The 15,273-nt window shown below is 28.3% G+C and overlaps 2 long non-coding RNA genes across 2 annotated transcripts; both read left to right on the forward strand.

Moving 5' to 3' along the window:
- The first annotated feature begins 8,603 nt into the window (after positions 1-8,603).
- On the forward strand, positions 8,604-9,604 carry LOC116185440. Its single transcript, XR_004150296.1, has 2 exons — positions 8,604-8,745; positions 8,864-9,604. It is a non-coding gene; the product is annotated as an uncharacterized LOC116185440 (long non-coding RNA).
- A 536-nt stretch (positions 9,605-10,140) lies between these two features.
- Positions 10,141-11,420, forward strand: LOC102671123. Its single transcript, XR_421572.2, has 2 exons — positions 10,141-11,111; positions 11,179-11,420. It is a non-coding gene; the product is annotated as an uncharacterized LOC102671123 (long non-coding RNA).
- Positions 11,421-15,273: the final 3,853 nt, after the last annotated feature.

Raw genomic sequence — 15,273 nt, forward strand, 5'->3', positions numbered from 1 at the left:
ATTCAAATTTTTAAATGTTTCTAATTTAATATTAATTGTAAAAAATTATATTTAATTACAGAATAATTCTAATATATTTTATGGAATAAAATCTATGATATATGATTAATGAAAGAAATTCAAATCAAATAAAATTAGATAAAATAATAACGAAAATAACTTTTATATACACTATATACATTATTGTAAAGAATAAGATGTTCGAATGAAAATACAATGCAAAAGATATGATCATAGCTTTTAATTATTATTATTAATTTAGATCAGAAGCTGTATTATTTAGTATATGGTATTAACATTTTATGAAATATAATTGAAAATTTTATGAAATATAATTGAAAAAAAATAATAAAAAATAGAAGTTTTCATTTTATTCTTGAATTAAATTTGATTTTTAAATTATATTTTTTTATATTAATTATGAAAGTATTTAATAAACATAATTCAATTATATGATCCTACGAACTGTAGGAATATTTCTTCTATAGAAGAAAATTATTGTTTATAATATGTACATATACAGTATTATTATAAAAAAAATTAATATATTTTCTCGCAACTTACATATAATTTTAACTAATAATTAACAGAATAAATATAAACTATTCAAATGTTAGAATCATTTACGAAAATCAGTTACATATCAAATTTTGCATTTCAAATCTCGCGAATCACATCTTCAATCACCAAAGATGAAAGATGAAAAAAAATTAAACAACTCTGGTAAAGTTGCATGATAAAATTTAGCAAGATATCTATTATCTATTACACGTGTATCTTCATGGATAAAAACGATAATACACAATTAATTTTATCCATAAAATAGTATATTTCCACTAGACTGAATCAAATCTCATTCTCACACTTATATATAATAAAAAAAAGAATTTGATTTATCATAATCTAACGTAATCTTTTTGCATCAATAGATTTCATTACTTTTATTACGTTTTAAATATATTTCGAAAAATTTTTATTTTCAATTGTATGATGTATTTTTTTATGATACGATTTGAGTATCTTTTCAAATGAATTGGAACTTCTTAAGCTTCAATTTAATTTTTGGTTAGAAAAAAATTCACAATAGTTTATATTTTATGGCTTCGTTTCAACATTGTAGAAGAGATTCAAGTTGAATCATAGAAAATATTTTATTGAACATAAAAGAAGAAGAAGACTTTTAAAGTGCATTGTATTTTTTATAAAAGAAATCTACTTCTAACATATGAGAAGGTAATGAGAATAAGATTTAAATTAAAAATTAAAAATTATTAATTATCCTACACTGTTAATTAATTATTAATAATAATTAAAAACAATTTATTTAATTAAATAAAAAATTAAAAAAAAATAATTTAGATTCAGCAATAATTATTAATTATTGAATTGATAAAATTTTCATTTTAATTTTTGGCGAATTTAGAATTATTCAATCTGCATTGAAATGATTACATTTCATTAATAATATGCAATAAAATATACAACTTATAAATTTATTATTGTTTCATTGATAAAAAATATCGTTTTTTATTAAATGCGAAAGAGAAGCAGAACTGGATTTATATTTCTATTGTACGAAATTGCTCGTTTTACATTTACTACTTAAACCTAACCTATACATAATATATAATTTTTTCATAGATATATTATTCATAATATTAATTTAAAAACTGTCAAAAATAGATTGGTCTTAATTCTTTTCGTTATAAATTCCTCAATTTTATTGTATCTAATCAAAAAATTGAAATAGATTTCTCAATAAATAACAATAACAATCCAATAATTCTCATACCTATGATGAAATGTGAACGAAAGATTTTTCCGTGGTGAAATATTAATGATGAATCAATAAAGATGTGACGAAAGGCAGAAGACGGCGACAATCGATGAGTAAGAATGTTTTATGAATTTTACAAGAAAAAATAAAATTTAATGAAAAGACGCATGATCAAATTATAAAATTTATCTTTAAGTTCGAAATACAATGTGTGCCGAGTAGATACGATACTGCAGCCAAAGCAACGTTGAATGGGCCTCCGGCCTATTGGTTGGTCTCGGGTCACGTGTACACTGCTAGCATTCATTCTACTGGCAACTGATCCGCGTATGTTTGTACGTGCATGGATAGTTTGATAGGACCGATACTAAAGGACTATTTTATCCTTTTCGGAAAAATGTAGCAATAGTGTATCGAGAATGCATCTTGCTCAAAAAAGAGAAATCCAACGAAGAATAGTTAAATAAACTATTACTCGAGAGGATTCTTGTGTATTCATATAACCATACATCGGAAATATATGTTTGCCATTTGATATTATGAACGGTGTTTTCAATTTTCCCGGGCAAACTATAGATATATGTTTGAATGAAAATATGTAAAAAAAAAAAAAAAAAACTATATAACATTTGACTATGAACATTATGTTATAAATTTATGATCAAATATTTAAATAAATGTTTAATATTATATATTATAAATTTAGAATCAAATATCTTATGTAAGTTTTTATGATATAATGTAAAAATTAATCTTTTTTTTTTTAATAAAAAGTTATATTATTTAGAATAATATTCTCCAATAGGAGAATATTATTTTTTTAAAAAATATTCTAATTTTTTGATCGTAGTATCTTATTACAAATATTACTTTACATTGTCAATTATATTTATTAACCTAAACAATTATAATGTATTCACTTATAAAAAAATCTGAATTTGTATTGTAATTTTTTAACACGATATCAAACTATGTATACAAGTGAAAGCAAATAACAGATTTAAATTGAAAATAAATCGGAAATCAAATTTAACAGTATATTTAAAACAATATAATACATCTATTTATACAAAAATACATTTTTAACAATTTCTATGCTAATTATAAAATAATTTCTTTTTAATTTTTTATTTTGAGATTATCATTTATATAATTAAAATACTGATTTATATCGAATAATAGCAAACATATCTAGATACGAAATTCTTCAATGAACTTTCAAAGATAAATTAGATAAATTAATTTAAAAAAATACAATTATCAATGCAATGATAACATTGATCAATTACCTTAACGATATAAAAATCAATCAACGTAATTCGTGAACACTGTTATATTGTCAAAACTCAAAAATTTTGTTGGTACAGTCTGAGTAATAATGATAATACTTGCGAATGAGTAATCGTCATCGACAACCTACGTTCATTGAATACTGACCATACATATGACGTACGTTCATTTACTCGACAAGTGAAGAAGCAACAAATCACGGCAAAGAACTTACGGTCATAGAACTGACATTGACGATACTTAAAAGCAAAAACACATATATGTATATGATTTGATTTATCTAAACTCCATTAATTAAAAAAAATTTAAGTTAATAGATTAATCAAACTTCTGACAATTGAAATCATCTGAAGATTAATTTTTATCATATGAACATGAGATTATAAATGAAGAGAATTTGTGCATTCGTATTATTTGAAAAATTATAAATAAAAATTATAGAAAATTATAAAAAATTGATGAATCATTATACAAGGAACGTGCAAAATGATATTATAAATTTTAGAAAATTAACCATAAAGTCAAATATTAATAATTTCTATTATTATTATTCTAAATTATTAATTATAATTATCAAACTGATAAAATAATTCAAAATTTTTTTGATATAAGAATTATTAAAATTTATATAAAACATGTATTTTTAACAAAATTAAAATCAATAATTTGCAATTAAAATAAAACATAATATATAACATTTCCAATACTTTATTTCTGGAAAAAAAGATGCATTTGTATCGCTTTTTCATCTTAAATGAAACATCATTTATGTAGATATTGTATAATGATATAAACTGATACTTTTCTATTGTATGCTTAAAAATCGATAGAAACATGCATCATACAGTTATCAGTATTGAAAATTTACACAATACATCGATTCAACAAGTCGCGATGAAATTAAAAGATTAAGTAACTATTGTTGTTAACAATTTCGAAAGATCACTTTTTTTTCTTGACAAAATCGATTTTTAAAAATAGAGTTTCGAAAAAACCGTGGAATAATGAGAAAAATTTGATTGTATAAATAAAATAACGTCCAGTTCGATAACACAATTAAGGTTCGATCGCCTTCGATAACCGATCATGATTATAGAATCGTATGTAACAACATATTCCAAGACCGTGGTAAGAATTACATAATAAATCTATTGGTTGAAAAGGAAGACAGTGTGTCTCACGGTAACGACATGGCATAATGTCTTTTTTCCTTCTTCATTGGTGGCAATAGCTAATCGATAACTGGTTGTCGTTTATGAGCAAGGAAAAACGAGTAGTGGCGTCGTGGAAGGACGTCAATAAGTTACAGTTAGTGTTTAACAGTACTCGTTGAATGAAAATCTACAAATAAATGCGTGAACGACGACAACGATATCGAGTCGATGCATAATCGCGTATTGGTAACAGAATCAACATACTATTACGTGCATTGTGGTTGACGGAAGAAACGTAAAATATTTTTTTTTTATCTGTATCGTAAAATTATAAACGCATGATAACGTAATGGAACATTTAATGGTGAGCTAATAACAGAATCGATAAATACTATTGCGCGAGTTGTACAACCCTTGGCAGAAAGTATTCGATCATCCTTTATATCTTTCGATGCTTGTCGTTTGTTTCTACATCAACCGATATCGATGAAATTTTCAACATGTAACTGTCATAAATTTACAAAACAGATAAGAAATCTATAGACGAAGATAAAAAAATTTATAAAAAGCGACCTTTATTATTTTTTTCGTAATTCAAAATTGTAAATTTTTGTTTATATATCATTTTGTAAATTGATCTTCTTAACTTTTCAAAAAAAAAAACTTAAATTGTTTGTTCTAATTTTAAGAAAATTATTTTATTTTAAAAATAATTGAATCTTTTTCTAAAGATTATATTATAGAAAATTAAACAATAACGATTTAATTTTTGAATTAAATGTGTTAATATAATTTTTTTAAATAATTTTTTAATCCAATAAATTATTAAAAGATATTAATTGTTATGTTTGATTTTTATTAAAATTTATATATTTATTAATTATTTTTTATTTTTAAAAAATATATATTTAAATATATTTTTTTTTTCAATTATGTTATATTAAAATTTTTTAGAATTAAAGAAAAAATAATAAAAATTGGAATTTAATATTGAATATATAAAATAATAATATTCGTAAAAAAATATAATCTTTATTTGTTTTTTAATCGTCCTTGAAGACTTGAAATTATTTTACGATTATTCTCAAAATTATAAATGCCAATAATTTTTAATTATAATTGCAAAAGCATAATCGTGTTTCATAGCTCAATGACATAACACAGAAAAAATTGAACTTTCAGATAAATTGGCATAAAGTACATTGTCACGATATTTATCGTATCAGTTTAAGAGGTGCTTTCGCACTTTATCGTATCACAAAATTATCGAAGAAAAACCGCAGGAGTTCGATATGTAGATTATTCCTTATCGATCTCGTTCTAATAATAAATTTGCTACGATTGATTCGGTCTTAGAATCAGTTGACCTTTCACATTTAAAAGAGAAAAATCATTTTTTGAGTGTATAAATATTTACACATCCAAGATAAATGATTCTTTTAATCTTCTGAAAATTTAAATCTATTAATAATCATCTCTTTATAACTACGAATCAATTTCCTTATTACTCGCAATTCATTAACATTATTTCATTATTATAATCCAATAAACAATCGAGACAATGATAATTACTTAAATAAATCTTATTGCATATGTATTTAAAAAAATCTTTTCTTTTATCAGTATTTCTAATAACGCAAAAATAAATGTGCAATTCACTTTGATGCAATTCATTTCAAACAAAAAAAGATGATCTTATATCGAACAATAAATTCCAGATACACATATACATTGGAAAACACTTAATTGATAATTAATGATAGAATGAAGAACGAAATATAGAGAGTATAATAATCATAAATATTGACGCAACTTGATGACTTTTCTTATTGTTACCTCCCTTCTTTTTTATTGCAATTTTGATCGTGAATTGCTATCGCGCGAATAAAACTCAACAAATAAATTTTGTATTGTGAAATTTTTACCGAATCGCGTACACAATGACCAATGATGGTAATTGGCAGAATCATCTAAGTGATATTGCCTTATACACCTCATAATCAGTTGCGCGTTACCAGACTGCCCGGCAGCACCACCCTGTTGTGCTATTATTACACGCAGAATCAATCGAAAGTCTCTATATATTTGCATCACGCGTATCTCGTTCGTATGCATACACGTATACCAATGCAACTTACAGACGGTGGTTAATAGACGGGCTTTTGAGCTTGCAATTCCACATAATGTAATTTGTTTGATCACCCACTAGAGTATACAGGCGACGCACCTCAATTGAAACTCATGATCGAAGAACGCCCAGACTGACGCTAGTTGTTCTAAAAAAGAAGAGTCCTTGTTCGATATTCATTTTTACTATTTTCTCTTTTTCTTTTTTTTCCGTTTTTTATTTTTTTTTTCTTTGTATGATAATCTGTTCAAAATGATATTTAAAAAAGATACTTAAAAATTTGATTGATAAACTTTGCTATTTATAAATTTTTTTCAACAATAGTAGAAGAAGCTATTTTGATCCCATCCTGCATAATAATTAGAAAAAAATATATTCACGATAAATTCTCGAAAAATATAGCATTATTTAAATTACAATCTAACATATAAATATATTAAAATAAATAAATCTAAATAAATAAAAAATAAAATATAATTTATATAATTTGTTTCTTATTTATGTAATTAATTTATATAAATAAATATATATATAAAAAGAAAATATTTATTATTTTCTAATTTTCTATTTTCAATTGATTTCTATATATATATATAGAAATATATATATATATATATTATCAGAATATTTTTTTCCATAATATTTAAAATATTTAAATTTACTACAAAATTCAAAAATTTAATAAATTTCATATAAAAAAGCAATCTGTATGCATGTATGATAATAAATTGAGTTCAAATAAATTTAAAATCAGATTATGATATCAAACTAAATGTTCGCATTAGAATTAAATAATATCCGAAAAAGAATAGAAGATAACTTTGTCAAACGAAAGTTCAATCTCCTGTCTAGTTTGGTAATGATAAAACCGTCATCGAATCTAACCAATCGTCGAGTGCGTGTGAACGCAACCGGATACGCTCTCGAAAATATTTCATTCAACGTTCAGTTCTGGTGTCGCCATGTGCCAAGCATTGACCGTGGACGACGTCTAGCGTGTGTCTATAGACCTATTCGTCGTCTATTAAAAGAGTAGTAGGTTGCAGTCTCGCGATTACATATACATACCTGTAACCAGCATATATAGTAATACATGTACGATAGCACTGTCACGAGCGTAGCCCGACGACGACAACGACGTCGACGAGTTGCATGCGCGGGCGTCTCGACGCGTTTCTCAGTGACCCTCATAAAGCGTCGATTCAACGGTAGACGCGGTTAGCAACAGATTTGATCAAGATCGAATTTACCGACGAATTAAAAAGCCACCTTATCCACTGTTTGTTAAAACGGTTGGAATTTGCGTGGCGCTTCGCGCAACATGATTCCGTCTCCGTCATAATAAAATACAACGCGGCCGGAAGTGAAGTCTGCCACGTAAGAAGTGGTTAACATTTTCATCGGTTACAACGACGTGAGACCATTACGAATCGAATTTCAGAATTATTTCATAACTAATGGCGACTTGCCCAATGTCTCATTGATTGGCAACGATGATAAAGAATACATGGAAACAACATTTGAATTTCTAGACCTTTTTGGCATGCATCACCATTCTGCTATCCTTCCTCCGTTTTTGCTTTTTCTCTTATATGCGAACTAACTATGCGAACTAATATTAATAACCTTTGTTTCGTTTGTAGTACGTTATTTATAGAAAAATTCAATAATCGCGTGGCAAGAACGTGTACTTTAATGCGAAACCGGCTACTGAGATTTAATTCCCCTTCGCTGCGTGAATTTAATTGTCACGAAAAAAAAAGATGACTGAGATGCATTATCTAAAATATAAAGAAGGTTTAAAAAGGACATGCGGTCTTATGTAGGTAAGAGCAAAAAACCGCACATAGCAACAACCATTCGTCTCGAATATACGAAAAATTTTTATATCAAATAATGTATTTCACAGATAATTTTTTTTATTCTTCTGATTTTTTTAATATGTTCAATAATTTTTAAAACAAAATCTATAAAAAAGATTAACATACGGACGATGAATGATAACAATTAAATCGATGAATCATAAATGTATCACAGAGAAAAAGAAAAGAAAAAAATATTCTTACTTCATCGATTTAATAAAAAAAATATAGCATGAAGAGAAGCAACATCCTACTTTAGATTATGTGAGAATGATTATATATGATGCAACGTTTCTAGCGGAAATTTTATCAAAAAGATTTATAGATGAATTTATAAAAATACTAAAGATATTTTTTGCCGCGCAACCTTAACCTCTCGCGCACACAAATTACACAGCTTAGTTCGCTGCATCAGTGACCTGAGCAGTGAAAGTTCTTTTGTTTACTTGAAAATCACTATTTCATACAATTACATGAGTTTCTTTCATATTTCGAAATCATATTTCGTATAAAGACAAACGTGTGTAGTATAAGGTGAGTATATGTACCATCAAATGATCAATTAGAACCTAACCTCTTTAATTAACGCATATATATTCAAAAAATCTTTCCTTTGAAAAATGTATAATGAATTTATTATTACTGGCAACAGAATAAAATATGCAAAGTAAATTGAATGATACTAAAGACAATAAAAGCATGGTGAAGCCATTACGAGACTAAGCCAGTTATAATACATAGTTACAACGAGTGCAATACTGCAAAGATCTGGATCATATTTAACTGTAAAAAGATGAAATTTTACATATTTTTGAATTTTAATTTTGATTTCGCATGAATTTCTATTATATAATTCCAAATACTGCATAATATAAAAAGAATTATTTAATATAACGTTAACATTTCATTATAAAAAAATTAATACGACCAAAATAATATCAATATCATAAATGCTAAAAAATATTATATATATTAAAATAATAATCTGGAAATTATACATAATCGATAAATATGTTGTAACATGTAAAGATGATACATCGAATGAATTTGTTATACGATCGATTATAACTTTCACGAGTGCGAGTTCTTCTTGTTCACTACTTTACGCTGCACTTATATACGCGTCAAATCACGTCTAAACATTGCGTTAAGATAAGCACACGTATCTTTGATTCATATACAATATTGTTTGTGTCACGAATGCGTTCGATCCCGTGGAGCTCACGTGCCGTAAATTATTCGGTGAGAATAGCAGAGCAGCCGTGTTGCAACGCATGCGCATGCTCGCACTCAAAGCAGAAATTAAACTGTGGATCGCTGCGATCGAAATAACTCGCGACGGAGAACAGGTTTCCACGGATTCCTACGATAGAATTTGCACCGTAGATAAATCTATGGATTCACGATATTAAAACAAAAATTTTTTTATTATTGATTGTATTCTCTTTTAAATTTTGGATTCTAACGTGTTTGTTATATAATTAGTTCATTTTAACATAAAATATCTATGTATCTATGTATCGGCATAAAATTTTTGCAAAGAATTTAAATAAATTATTGTTTTTCAAAAAATTATATATATTCTATTATTACATTTTTATAAAATAACATTTTCTGCTTAATTTTTAATATAATTTAATAATTAGCAGCATATTGCATATACTACGAAATAGAATCGACACTAATCAAAAATTAGATTATACAATGTCTAAAAAACTCCACGGTCATCTACCTCTTTCTATCTCAGTCTATCTTGAACATCTATTTTCAGGTCACATCGTGCGTATACTACTATTTCGTATTTCATTCGCATATATTACGCGTAGATATACCTATAGGCTTACGTTGGCGCACAGTTTCACGTCAGCCGAGTGGAACGAAACTTAATTGCATTTTCACCCAAGTTGCTGACTACGAACAGATTTAATTCCTAACCTCACTTTTTATTCTTTTTATTTGTTCTTCTCACCGAGAATGATGAAACTCAGACAGAGCGTCATGATAAGCATTCTCTTTTTAATCTATCTTTCTCTTTCACTCTCATATTTTGTGACAGTGTCGGCCCTGAATCGGTCTTTACCTGCGGCCTCCGTAGTGTCCGTGGCAACGAGCTCACGCGAGTCCGAACAAAGGCGAAGAGGCGGCTGCGTGTTGATAGTAAGGGTAAGGAAGAAGGGGAGGAAGAAGAGGAGAAGTAGGAGGCGATAACAGCCGATATACTCTTCGTTCCGTGTACAGACGGCGTTGCTATCGCGGAACTCTCCTCGCTTGGAAACCACTATCGTAGCACCAACGCACCTTCTTCCATGTTGCATGCATGCAAATTCAACGCCAAGTACCACTAGCATTGACGTTCACTTACGACAAATGCAACACAACACGCCATATCCAAGCACAAGAAAAAGATGTCACCGGTAACCGTGCACTCGCATCGGGTTTTCACGTATCTTACGGCACAACCTCCGGTCCAGGACTGATGCACCACAGCTACAACGCGCACGGACCCTAGTCACGGTTACCACAAGAAAGAGAAAGAGAGAATCGTGACGCGCGATGCTCGGTCAGGCGCCATTTACAGAAACGCACGCATCGCTACTAGTTCTCTCTAACTCTATGTCTATCTCACTCTTACTACTTTCATTTCCCCCACTTATCTACTCGCAACGTATCTCCCTCTCTTTACTCTAGTTCCATCCTTTTTTATCTTATTCTTTCTTCCCCCCCTCTGACGTATCTATCCGACCTATCCCAATTACAGCGAACGTCCTTGAGGTGACTAACACCTTGTCGTCCACTGCTTGTGGGAACGAAGAGGGATGCATGAAAGCGCTGTTGAAGAGGTGGAAAAGATGGTGATAGTAGTGGAAATGATGGAGGTGGTGAAGAAGAAAAAGGAGGAGGTGAGTGGAACCACCAAACCCTCGTTGTTGAGAACACGCGTGACGAGAAACTATGCTTTGATGTTAGTTGGAGAACAAAGACAGAAAGAAAAGAGCGGCGAATGCCGCATGTAACGCTTAGTCTTTCTTGAAGCTGTAAGTAAAAGGAGAGGGAGTAGGATGAACCATGCTTCTTAAGTGTCCGTACGTGAGAACGAGGAGGTTATTCACTGTTCTACGGAAATGTTCGAGCATGATGATGTTGCCACAGTAATGTGCCTTTTATAATCTCTGATAATTATATGAATTCATTCGTAATATTTATGATATTAATATAAATTATCAATAAGGCAATAAATACTACAGTTTTTTTAATTATTTATTTTATATACTTTTAATGATTATGATTTACGCTTAAATAACATTGAATTATTTAATAATTGATTTTTATTAAAAATACCTTTCCCTTTTTCTGAGAATTATTAGTTAAACTTGTAATGCGCACCCCTAAATAATAATTGTAGCATTGTTATATATATATTTTTTTTTGTTTAAATACGAAACAAGCGAATGTATTAATAAAATTTCATTTGTCAAGCGATACATTACCATATTTACATTGTATCTACATCATCTAACATTTTATTATGTTATATTCGTTTAATAATGTGATTAAGATAGTTTGTGGAAGGACTGTGCAGTAATAATACACGCGAAAATAGCGATAATAATGTATGCCTATCATTACAACATACTTTGCTTCTACGATTTCCGCCGTATCTTATCCCGCAATTGTATTTTACTCAAATGAGATAAATGCGATACATTACTGTAATGCCGATTGATTATTATTACAAGAGTCGTAGTGTTCGGAATCGACTATTTATTGCTCCTAGGAATTTATGTTTCTCTGGAGATTCTTAATACTGACTTTTCTCCGAAAAATCACAGAATTTAATTTCATTCTTTTGTCTTTTTTTTTTTTTTCATTTGTTTAAATATTCATAAACTTGATTCATGTAATTGTTCCTCGAAAAACATTTGAATTAATTTCCAGTACTACTGGATTATCGAATGACAATCATATATTTTGAATAAATTTTTTAGATTATATTATACGATTTTACTATTTCTTTTTTGTCTTCCAAACAAGCGACGCACGAACCTCCGGACGTTTCATCGAATAAGCGCAAATTCACACACATATTAATTCTACTTTCGAAGAAATATTTTTTTTTTTTCTTTTCATTTTATACGAGGTACGCACAACAACATTCGAGCAACGTGCATGAGTCAGCGACGCGCGCTCAACCGAATACGCACGTTAAAAAAAAAGAAAGAAAAAAACAGAGGATTCTCACACGTGGAAAAAGCATGACCTATAACGCACGTCGCTGTTACAATGAACAAGTGGTATCGTAGATTACAATATGGTACTTGCTCAGTCTACCCGTTTGTGAGAACAGACAAAGAGGAGATAAGATTGCCGCTTTATGCTTAAACTAATTGCGCGCTGACAATATTTAAAATTACCGAGATATAAGCGAGAGTCGCGTTTTGCTTTTCTTTTTCTCGCAGCATTTCAATCGAATACTGGCTGTTTTAAAGACCAGCAGATTTCCAGAAAAAAATCTATCTTCGCGATTAATGAGAATTCTAAAGCAAAACCAGAATTCTCTCTCGCTTCAATTTTCATTCTAGATATAACACAGTAATAGTAGGGTACTTTTACATAGCACGGAACATGTTTATTATATTTCCACTTGTGTTTTTATTCTGTTAATTTCTCATATAATACTAACAAAACATTTAATTACAAAACATGGTACGGGTGTGTATTGTATTTTCTTTTTGTATGTATTATGTATGTGTCATATGTAAGTATGTGTATATATGTATCGTGTGATGAAAGCATTAATTATGCGTCTCTATGTGGTATGCATATCATCTGGTTAATGTAAATATTACGATTATTTCATAAGTTCTCTACAAGTAGATGGATTTTATAACGACAATTTACACGCTGAACGCGTGCAGTAAATACGTCCCATTTGCCCGCAGCGTCTCTTCGTTTAATTTTACATTCATCACGACTTCGTCTTGTATGGGCCTACGACCAATTCTTTTCTATAATCTATTCCGATGAATATGCAAACGCAAAAGAGATAGAAACGCTACTATAGTATGCGATACAATAATATATAATCGTATCTCAATATTAATCAATATTATAAATAGTTTTTAATAATTATTTGTCCAAACACTGAATATTTTACAACAGCCATCGATCTCAACTATTCATAATTCTATTAAACAGTTTGCAACTTTTACAGTTTCAATTTTTTTTTTTTTTTAATATTATGCGTAGCGTGTCTGATCCAATATCATATCAATAATAGGGATATATCATAAATTTTGTAATTTGCTAAAAAATATTCTCTAAAAAATATGTTGACCTAAAGATTATTATGACTGATAATCACAGACAATTTTTTTCAATTTTCCTTTCATTCCTTTTTCTTTCTTTCTTTCCTTTTTTTTTTTAATTTTTAAATTTTTCAATAGTATTTTTTTTATCTTTCTTTTGCTGCCTCTTCTTCATCATCTTCGTATTCTTCTTTTTCTTTTAAACAAGTACAATATTCAAAATTCTACAATTCGTTTAAACGTTAGAATAATACTATTTTTTTTTTTTATTTATACATGATTTAAGAAGCGTTTTACATTTCAATCTTTTTTTCTTTTAATTACTTAATTTTACGAATAAAACGAAGAACCCAAAGACTCGAAGAGATGATTCTCGTTTATAAGAGGATGCAACGCTGCGATGTTTTTGAAATTGTCGTAAAAAGTATTAACGGGCACCGTACAGTTCCATGAATAACTTAACCACTCGTTTCATTATCACACCAAACTAGTAAATATCCAACACTTTCATTACCTAAAGCAAATTTATCTCGAGGTAAAGTATACATATACATATTCAAGTTCGAAGATTATACATATATATTTATGTATATATATATATATATATATTTGTTTCTTTTTCTCTAACGTCAAAAATTTTTGCTCTTTTTCACACGAATCACTTTTTAAAGGTGCTGACGGGTGTATTTTAAACAAACAGTGCACAATATGAGTGGTAGTGTATTATGCTATCTTTTCATGTAGATTATAATTAATTGATAATACTAATAATAATCATAATAATGAAGGCTGGATGCGTAATACTAAGGATCTTGTACACATTTCGTGAATTAGGGAATCATTTAAAAAGATACAGAGTATGTTTCAGAAAAGCGCTCGACAAACTCTGAATATTTTTTTTATCAGAGAAGTATACATAGAACATAATTTTCCGTATCATACGGACGCTAAAATCTATATTTTTTGTTTTTCTTTCTTTTAGAGCATAAAATATTTTATATATGGAGATTTTATAAATAAAAAAATAATTAAAAAACAGTGTTCTTAATTTATCTACTGACACGTGTAAATATATACCCATTATAAATTATTGTTACAATCACCACAATTATTATAATTTGTGAATGGGAATATGAAGTATAGTAAAATACATCGCATATATTTCATAATCCCAAATAGTTCGTGATGATATTATGTAACAATTACAAGAATGCATTTTTTTTTTTAAAGAGAAAAGGATGTTCTCTTCCCTCCCTCCATAAAAAAAGTTGTCATTCGTATCTTTTCAACAATATTAGACCATCATGTGCACCATGTTCTCTAAATCATGTTTAATGTAATTAGTACATCTCGTTAACCCTAAAACCGTCATCCATAAGTAATAAATATCAATAAAATATCTAACATTGCTATTATATTTTCAAGTAAATTACTTTTCTTATGTCATATTACTTTTTTTTACAGATTAAAATTAATTAATTAATTATTATATTAACAATATTCATTTTCCAATAATAGTCACTAATTATTGGTAATCATAATATTAAAAAAAGAGAGAAAAAAAAAAAAAAAAGATTCAAAATACCTAAAAAATGGCAATTTCTCGTGACCAGAACAAGTTTCTATTTCTTTCCCTTGTTTTATAACTTTTTACAAATCAGCATACGCATTTTGTACCAAACCAGGCCGATTAAAATGTTGCACGAACGACAAATATTTACGTGCTCAAATAATGTTCCTGCCATCATTTACTTCT

The sequence above is a fragment of the Apis dorsata genome, unplaced genomic scaffold, assembly GCF_000469605.1.
Source record: "Apis dorsata unplaced genomic scaffold, Apis dorsata 1.3 scaffold_176, whole genome shotgun sequence".
Lineage (NCBI taxonomy): Eukaryota > Metazoa > Arthropoda > Insecta > Hymenoptera > Apidae > Apis > Apis dorsata.